Source organism: Heterocephalus glaber, unplaced genomic scaffold (genome assembly GCF_053883595.1).
Source record: "Heterocephalus glaber isolate CG9 unplaced genomic scaffold, H.glaber_assembly_v1.0 deba00001479, whole genome shotgun sequence".
NCBI classification, from domain to species: Eukaryota; Metazoa; Chordata; class Mammalia; order Rodentia; family Bathyergidae; genus Heterocephalus; species Heterocephalus glaber.
The window spans coordinates 1,638,025-1,647,536 of record NW_028258316.1 but is presented as its reverse complement, the minus strand read 5'-3'; the positions used below and the strand labels follow the sequence as shown (position 1 = coordinate 1,647,536).

The window sequence follows — 9,512 nt, the reverse complement described above, 5'->3', positions numbered from 1 at the left end:
AGCCCTGTGCCCGCTGCCCAGCCCGGCAGCTGCTGGCCTTTCCTTCCAGCTGGTCCTGCTCATTCCGGAGTGACAATTTGGCAGCCCACCCGGCTCCAAGGGGCCACCCACCCCAGGGAACACACGCGACTCCTGGGGACACAGCCCTTCCGGCTGAGCTTGAGAGACAGTCCTGGCTGAGCTGTCTGCCTTGGGCTGAACTAAGTCCCCTAGCCCCGGACGCTCACGTTGAAGCCCAGACGCCCAGGATCTCAGCGAGTGACTGGAGACAGGGCCTTGGGGGACTCTCTGGTGGCCACTTACCAGTGTGACCTTGTCCTCGACAGGACACAGCCAGGCAGAGGGAGGGATGGAGGAAGGGGCACCTCAGACGGACAGCCCTGGGAGAGGCCCAGGCAGAGCCGACCTGCCTCATGCTGGCCTCCGGGCCACCAGGACTCAGTGGTGCAGACTGAGCCAAGGCCCCAGTTCCTCCCAGGCCCCAAATGCATCTAGGACATGGCCAGCAGCACTGGCCAGCTGGCCAGGCATGGGCCCTGGCCCCCAGACACTGCCCCTTCCCCTCTTGGGGTGCTAGGGCTCCCTGCAGTCTACCAGCTGCAGTTCTCAGTCCTGAAGATGCGTAAGACCTGAGGATTTGCCCCCCCCCATCTTCCTTCCTTCGTGACTGCTGGCGCCATCCTGGGCCAGGGAGTCCCCATCCCCTCAAGGGAAAAAGGCTTCCTCAGCACCTCAGGATGCTTCAGAGCAGCCCTGGCCAGTAGAAACACACCTGAAGCATTAGGATTTAATAGTTCATGCCTCAGTGGCCACACTGAAAAGGAAGGAAGGGGAGGCAGGGCTCTCAGTGGTGAGTGATTGCTCGGCCTGTGTGAAGCCCTGGATTCCATCCCCAGAACCACCACCCAAAAAAAAAAAAAAAAAGTAAAAAGAAAGTGAGGCTTATTTTAATATCTTAGTTCATCTAATAGATCTCTAATATTATTTCAGCAAATAATTGCTGGGCGTGGTGGTGCATACCACCTATAATCCCAGCACCTAGGAGGCTGAGGCAGGAGGATCACCGTGAGTTCGAGGCCAGCCTGGTCTACATAGTGAGTTGAAAGCCATCTGAACTACATAGGGAGACCCTGTCTCAAAACAATAGTCAATATAAACAGCCTACGGGAGAGATCACATTTTAAAATTTTGTATTTCCTGATACTATACCTGAGCCAGCATGAGCCTCACTCCAGACTGGAGTGTGGCCAGCCACGCCACAGGGCCCTGCCTCAGACAGTGCAGGCTTAGGCTCTGGAAGGTCAAGGTGCCCCAGGCACCGGTGTCACCAGCAGAGGAACAAGCTGCGGCGCTGGTGTCTCACTTCTCACTGTTGCTGGAGTGAACCCCAAGTGTGGCTCTGCACAGTCCTGGGCAGTCCACAGAGGGTACTGAGAGCACCAGCAGCCACAGACCCAGCTCCTGCCAGGCTCCCCGAGTAGCAGGACGTGGAGGTTGGGTGGAGCTGAGCGAAGGAGCCATCCCTCCACGCATCCGTGGCCGCCCAGCCCAGTCCTCAGCCACACAGGGAACATGGGCAGAGGCGTGTGCTCAGGACACTCTGCTGGGGGACGGCACCATCGCACCGATAATCCAGAGGTGTTTCCACTGCAGGGTGCGCGTCGTCCCAGGCAGAGTGACACATCAAGCACCGTGTCCCAGGAGGCCCCTGGGGCTGGGCATCCTCTACCCTGGGTCTCGGGCCTGGAGGCACATGTACTGTGGGTAGAGGAGTGCACGTGTGGGACAGCGCTGGGGACATGCTGTTTCCGGGGTCTGTGCCTACAGCTGCTCGGAGGGTCCGGGCCAGCCACCGCCGGGATTCTGGCATGCCGGTCTGTGTTTGCACTTCCCCCTTGGAGCGCCCCGTGGGGCTGTGGATGGTTCTGTTGCCCACAGGAAGCTCCCGCCTGCTGGCTGCTGCCCGGCCAGGACTTAGAAACGGTCTGGTTGTTACCACCGTGAATTCTTTTTTACACCTCACTGTGTCTCACCTGCACCACATCTTCTCACGGCCTTGTTCTGGGGCTCTGTGTAAATCCACACATCATGAGAGGTGGCCCTGAAGGAAAAAAGCCACTGGGAGAGACCCGGCATCTTTCCTCAGCAAGCTCGGGACTCCACTCAGGGATGGCTCTCTGGCTCCCCCTGGTGACTATACTCCGCTAGTGCCCTTTTGGCCCATAGCTCCTGACACTGAGGCTGAGGGTGGTGACTTGCCCAGAGGTTTCCGTGTCCCTGTGAGGCTGGGAGGGCTGGTAGGAACATGCCACCCAGCCCAGGCCCTTCAGACTGGGGAGTGGACACTCAGGAAGGAGAGGACTGGGCAGAGTCTGCAGCAGGAGTGACCTCAGACCCCAGAGCCCCTTCCGGCCGCAGCCTCCCAGAGCCCTGGCCACTGGCCGCTGTAGCCTCAGGCCCAGGCTCTCCTGCTGTGATGTGTAGGTGCTGATGTGTGACTGGTGGATGCGGATGCCATCCTGGGGCCTGCAGGAGAGCCAGGTTCCCGTGTGGGGTGCACAGGGTCAGCAGCCTTGCTGAGGCTGCCTCCAGGCGCAGGGCTCTCTCTAAAGCCTCAGCAGATGGGGCTACTCCCAGCCGAAAAGCTCTGGAAGCTTCCCTCGCTCCGATGCCCACAGGCCATCTCAACCATGCTGTCCAGCTAGGTGGGCACCAAGGGTGCTGTGCCCGCCTCTGCTGGGAGCCTGCACTGGCCAGGACCTCTCCAGAGGAGTGCCCTTTGGCGACATGTCTGCCCTGGGATGCACTGGACAGAGTACAGTGCAATCTTTTGGGCTCTGATTTTTTTGAGGCAGGGTCTCGCAATGCAGCCCAAGCTGGCTTTGAGCTCCCGATGTACCCCGGGCTAGCTCTGAACTTGTAACCCTCCTGCCTCAGCCTCTTGAGCCCTCCTACATGCAGGGCCTTGTTTGCAGTTCAACAGTGAGGCGGTGCCCGAGTGGTGCGTGTCTGGGGGGCTTTGCCATGACTGCGGGTGGCGAGCAGGTGGGAAAAGGCCGGGGCTTCCTCCTGGCTGCTGCCATGGCCTCAGGCCCTCCCATCCCTCCCTACTCCTGCCGTGCGCTCGCCCCTGGGAGGCCCACAGACAGGGGCCATGCACTGCAGGGCCCCTGAGCAGATGCAGACACAGCCAGCAAAGCCCCAGGCATACCTGCCTCTGCCTCGGGTCGCTCCCCCTCAGCCCTCTGCCTCCTCCTGCACGAAGCCCCCGGTGACTCCCCCCACTGCTGTGCACTTTGGGCCTGGACCACTCGGCCAGCCCGCTCCACATGGCAGCTTCCACCCCCAGGCCAGATCCCAGGTGGGGTCAAGCCCCAGATGGGGGTGCTGTGTGTGGGATCTCAACTCTCACCTCATGTGCACCCCTCTAGACCAACATGGCTGGTAGGAATAGTATGTCAGTCACACCCGGAATTTTACATTTTCTAGTAGCTACCTTTTAAAAAGAAACAGGCGGGCCAGGGATGTAGCTCAGTGGCACCGTGCCTGGCTTGCAAGTGCAAGGTCGTGAGTTCAATCCCCGGTTCCAAAAAAAACAAAACAAAAGAAACAGGTGAAAGTAAATTTAATAGTATATATATTTGTGTGTTGGGGGGGGGTTGGTACCGGGGATCGAACTCAGGACCTTGTGCTTGTGAGGCAGGCATCGGAACCACTGAGCTAAATCCCCGGCCCCCCAATAGTATATTTTAAATCAAAAAATTTTAACATGCAGTAACAAACCACCAGTGAGACACTGCATTCAGGACCCAGCTCAGTGTGGGCCAGCCCCAGGCCAGGCCCAGTGGCAATCACACTGGACCGTGCTGAGAACACAGTGACTGAGTACCAGGATGGCGGACAGGACTGCCCAACTCCTGGCACAGACTGATGCGCATGAGCCGGGTCCTGCGGCTCTCTCTGGGCGATGACTCTGACCCGCCTGGGAGCTGCAAGGAGCTGGAGGTACTCGTGTGCAGCCTTCAAGCACAGGGTTGGAAGAGAAGCCGGGAGGAGGACCAGGCAGGGGCAGTGACGGCCGTGGTGGGCAGGCACCTCCGAGTGCACCCCGGTCACCTTGCACCGCCTTTGCCCTGACAGTCGAGTCCCGGCTCAGGCCCACTGGCCTGGCCAGCCTATGTATTGACAGCACCCCACTCATCTGAGTGCTTGCTCTGCTGTCTCTTAAGAGATGAGCCTGATGCCAAGGCAGGTGAAGGAGGTCAACAAAGCGCACAGTGTCTAAGTGGCAAGCTGTGACTGCAGGGCCCTGGCTCTGCGCCCCAGAGGCCTGACCAACTCAGCAGGATGCCAGGTTGCAGAGAGCATGGTCTCCTGCTGGAAGAGGGAAGGAGGGGAGAGCAGCCCCGAGACCCCTGTTAGGGACCAGACGGCTCTCCAGCACTCCTGCCCTGAGGGTCTGGCTCAGGGCTGAGACCTGGGTTCACTCCAGAGCAGGCTGGCATTACGGCCACCAGGGCAGGACCCTGTCTTGTCGGGACCCAGGGGCCAGGCCTGGGCTCCACTGCAGGGTCACTGGAGCCTAAAGAGTGAGAACTGCCGGCTTTGCCTCTGTGTCCCCTTCTGTTGCCATGGCAGACAATGACAGCTATGCAGAGGGTTCTGATGGGACAAAGGCTGCAGAACGCCTCACCACAGGAGGATGTGGGGCCGTTCCTGGCTGTGTTAAGTAGCCTGGGTCGAGCCTGTCACATGCTCCCGAGCCTGTGTTCAAACACACCGGGAACCTGCCTCCTGCAAGGCAAATGTTAGCATAGCTGAGTGGCCCAGGTGCCACGTCAGACAAGCTCTGCCTGCGTGGCTGCTCCCTCGTCAGCGTCCCCGAGACAGGCAGCAAGACCACGCACCCTCCTTTTCCTGCCTCCAGGTACGCCGGGCACCAGGCAGCCTCCCGACGCGCCTCCTCGGCGCCCCCGGAAGGAGCGAGGGGGCAGCTCTGCCTCGGCTTCCCGGGCAGCGGTGCAGGTGACAGCACCCTCTTTTCCCAAGGCCCTTACGGAGGCCGGCGCTGGATGCCAGGCCAGCGATGGGAGGGAGGGGCAGCGGCGGACGGCCAGCTCGGTGACCTCTCCGTGTCACCGCTGCCTGGTGGAGGACTCTGAGCGCCCTACTGCAAGGAACAGCGAGACGGCCGGGTCCCGCGCTCAGCCAGGGGGCTGCATCCTGGGGCAGCCGAGAGGACCCGGCAGCTGCGGGCCGGGGTGGGCGCGGCCAGCCTCCGGGCTCCAGGCGCTAGCGCCGCACGAGGTAACTGGGAAACCAGCCTCCCGAGGGGCAGCAGCGGCGCATGCGCAGCCGCCCCGCCGGCCTCTAAACCGAGAAAGGGAGGGACGCGCCGGCTGCAGGGCTCGCTCGCGGAGCAGCCGTTCTCGGAGGGCGGGGAGCGTGGAACTGCTCACTTCGATCCTTCAAAGCCAGTTCCCTCTGGGGGTCATGATTAAAGAGTCCCGTCCCTCCTGACATCCTAAAATGAGAGAAGTGTGGGAGACAGCGTAGCCAGAGCAACGTCCCGGGGCAACTGGCCGGGCAGGTGGGCGAGGGGCGGGGCCAAGGGGTGGTGGGGCCGGGGCGGGGCCATGACGTGACAAAGCGGCGAAAGACTGGACTATGGTAGGGGCGGGGCAAAGGGGGCGTTACCAGGGAAATAGAGCGCTGAAGAACTCGGGGACTGGGCGGGGCGCGTGACGTCTCCGCCGGACACGTCAGCGGCGCGGCTACCGGAGCCGGATGTGCCAAGATGGCTGCGGAGGTTTCCGTGTCTGCGCTTGTCGCTGCTGCTGCCGAGTGGGCTTCGGTCCTCGGCGCCTGAGAGGCCGGCCACGGCCGCGAGGGTGAGGGGCGAGGGGGAGCGGAGGCTGGCCGGCGGAGCGAGGCGGCGGAGGGCCGGGCCCGGGCCCAGCCCTGAGCAGGCAGCGCGTCTCCCGTCTCCCGGGACGCCGCCGGGGCCAGCGAGGGCGCAGCCGTCGTGTCGCCGAGGGTGTGCCTGCGGACGGGCGGGGCGCGGCCAGGCCGTCTCTGGGGCCTGTCCCCGCGCGGCGCGGAGGAGCCACCGTCGCCGCCCGCCGAGGGCCGCCAGGCACCCAGTGTCCGGGCCTGGCCTGCGCTCAGCACCTCGCTTTTTAACCCGAAGGGACCCCTGGAAAGTTTCTGTGGCGGTTGAGCGTGTTTTTTGTGCCAGAGGTTCTGCAGGTGTTTGGCCGGAAGACTTTCTTCAGCGATGTGGGTGCACTGACGTTTGCACCGAGGAGCAGCGATACTGTTATTTGTAATCTCTTGGCAGGGTGGCCAGGATGTCGCAAGGGAGGTCGAGGACGGTGCTCTCCATCAGAGGTAGAGGAATGCAGATGTTACAACGGAGCTGCCAGACGCACCAAGCCACTTGGAATCCGTTTTTGCCGTTTCACTTAAAAACGTCTCTAAATGGCTGGTAGACTGGGCATAGCTATGCTCATTAAGATTTCCTTTCAAATCTGTAGGATGCAGGTGTTAGCCAGAGAGCTATTTTATGTAGTAAGAAGCAGCAGAACCACAGCCAGTAGTTTCTGTGTGGTACTTTTTGAAGTTTCAGCATAATGCAGCCTGCCTGCAGTTCTTGTCCCTGACTCCTTTCTTAAGGTTTCTGTGCTGGTGGTGTCTTGCAAAGAAGTGATTCATTCTTCTTCCTGTGACTGATTCCGTTCTTCTGTAAACATCCTTCATGAGTGTCAGAGTGTGCTTGTGGGTCTTTGTCACTTTTAGCAGTGTTTAGGCCTCTCTGCCTTCTTCAACACTTGAGTGTCTTTGGTTCCAGTTCTGGCTGGGAAGGTTGGAGCTGGGTCTTGTGTCCCTAGTCTGATGGGGCCACTAGCAGCCACTGTGAAGGAGACCATAATCGGAGACTGAGTGGTTTCTTAGTGCTCCTTTGGGTCTGCACACTTACAGCTGGAGGCTCGTGGCAATGAGAAAAAAAGGGGGTGGGGGTGGTTTTAAATACCCAGTCCTCTAGTCCCAGACTCGTACTGCAGATGGCCTTGGGTAAGTACTTCCACGGATACAAAGCGGGTAGCTAAAAAGCTGGGTTTATGAATAATGCATCTTAAAGACGATCAGCAGGTCTCTGAAACAGGTGCCTCTTGGCAGTCAGGTGACTTGCTGCACAGAATAAAATTGACTGTAGTCCTCTGTGTTTAAATAATAGGCAGTTCCTTGTTTTTCTGTTAGTAGTGATGAGGATAAAAAGAGTAACGTTGGAGTCATAAGATTGTTCCAGATGAAACTGGCATGCTGCCATAGAGCTCTCCGTCGCAGTTTGGGGGCTGGGGAGGCTCCTGTGTAGGTGATAATGTTTGCTTATGAAACAGGCTTAGTCTAGTAGAGTTGAGAAAATAATCTTAAATTCCTGCAAGGAAAACATTTAAGTCTAAGATTTCCTGTTAAGTAGCCACCCTATGTACAGTTTCATAAGATTAAACCCGTCAATGACCTGAGGAAAAAATCATCATATTCTCATCTTTATGGCTGGGGTTTATGTGCATCTCCACCTGGTGTGCTGCAGAGGGGAAGGGGCTTCCCTGAGCCACTCAGCCGTCAGAGTAATTTTGGAGGAACAAATCCTGTTAGATCTGTGCTCTGTGTTTCATTTTATTTTAAATCTTTAAAACAACGAACTAACTGGACAGCCTGGGAAGCCCATTCCTCTTTGTAGCCAGGGTTCAGGAGGGACACGGAAGTTTGTGTCCTGCCTTTAGTGGGAGGACTTGCTGGGTGCAGGTGGCTCTGCCACTGGGTGGACACCTGGAGAAGGCCGAGGGAGGAGGCTGGGCCTGTGCGTCTGGTCCCTAGAGAGTGAGGTTTAAGTGTTGTCTTAGGGTGACATCTCAGAACCAGTGCATGCTCTGTTGGTCCTTGGAGGGTGTGTGGAACTTGAGTGGACTTCAGTGAGCTTGCAGTTGGAAAGGGTCCCCTATTGACCATGTGGGCAGTGTTGAGTGAATTATTTTTATTTTATAAATTTCTTAGAGCTACTGGGAATTGAACTCAAGAGCACTGTATCACTGAGCAACAATTCCAACTCTTTATTTTTAGACAAGGTCCCACTAAGTTCTGGCTTTTCTAGAATTTGTGATCCCCCTGCCTCAGCCTCTTGAGTAGCTGGGATCATAAAGCATGTCCCACCACACCTGGCTAATATCAGTGAATGAATGGATTAATAGGACTAGTTTTCAGGAAGGGATTAGAAACATATATAGGTGGTTTTACTTATAACACAAACATCATTGTTTTCTTTTGATCAAGAAGACTCTGGGGACTAAGAGAGAAGTGTGGGTTAAACTCCAAAGGCCTTCCAAAATTTCTCCCTTCAGTTTAATTTTCTCTTAAATTAGCTAAGCAGATCTGGGGAGATGGACTGATGCAAAGATAAGGACTTGCAAGGTGTAGAACTTGAATTTCTGCCTTGAAAGAACAGGTTAGCTAGTGAAGATTGGGTTTACTGTATTTTATTCAAAACCAACCAACAGTTGGTGAGATTTTGCCCTTTCTTTTCTTTCTTTTTTTTTTTTTTTGGTGGTGCCAGGGATTGAACTCGGGTCCTTGCACTTGTGAGGCAGGCAGTGGAACCACTGAGCTAAATCCCTGGCCCATTGCCCTTTATTTTCTAGAAGAGGTCTGAACTCTTCCGGTTGGAAATTTGTGAATTCAGTCAACCTCAGAGTTGTGAATCTGTTGTAAATATCCTTGAGATTTCTCTCAGGCCTAGTTACAACTTTAGGGGTCACGGGCAACCTTGTTGCAGTTTTCAGAGGAAACCAGTCACTATACAAAAAGTGAGACATTTTATGCAGGGAACTAAGAAACATTTAGTAGCTTTTATAACTCAGTACTATATAATGCTTTTTCATTAAAGAAGCCAGAAGAGCAAAGAAGTTCAATCTTGTTTTCCAGATTCAAAATTAGCATGTGTGGAAAGTATGTTACACGGGCTTTCTCCATCCTGATAGTGGAGTTGCTTCTCTCTGGATCCAGCAGTGCTTTGTGGGGAAACATGAAGGATTAGCGAGTGTTTTCTGGGAGGATTGCAGACTGGCAGGCACCTGTACCTCGCCCCTGCCTTGGTGAGGGGCCCGGAGGCAGTGGGCAGGGTGAGTGGGAGCCTCAATTCACTGGGCCGCAAGTGGTCAGGCTGCAGTGTTCTAAGTCTGCTCGCTCCAGAGTCCCCAGCGCAGCTCCCAAGGATGAGCATTCCCTGCTGGGCTGGAGCCTGGGAGAGAGCTCGGCCTCAAGATTTCATTGACTGAAAGTCATGTGTGGCCCTCGAACCCCGTCTTTTTTTCTTTTGCATCCTGGGGATCAAACCTCAGGCTTTGTGCCCACCAGGGAAGTGCTCTCCCTGGTCTTTCTCTTTTTTCATAGTTTTCTTGATTGCAGTCAGCACTTTTAACTATATGGACTTCAAGTTCATTTTTTCTTTTCTT

At 56.5% G+C, this 9,512-nt stretch overlaps 1 protein-coding gene across 18 annotated transcripts in view; it reads left to right on the top strand.

Annotated features, from left to right (window-relative positions):
• Window positions 1-4,783: 4,783 nt before the first annotated feature.
• Sec16a (SEC16 homolog A, endoplasmic reticulum export factor) overlaps window positions 4,784-9,512 on the top strand; it is a 34,906-nt gene continuing 30,177 nt past the window's right edge. For 13 of the 18 annotated variants that reach the window (XM_087182660.1, XM_087182651.1, XM_087182656.1 and 10 more), the window contains exon 1: window positions 5,746-5,891. The gene's annotated coding sequence lies outside the window, so the exon portion shown is untranslated. The other 5 variants (XM_087182648.1, XM_087182649.1, XM_087182646.1 and 2 more) reach the window with 5 other exon arrangements.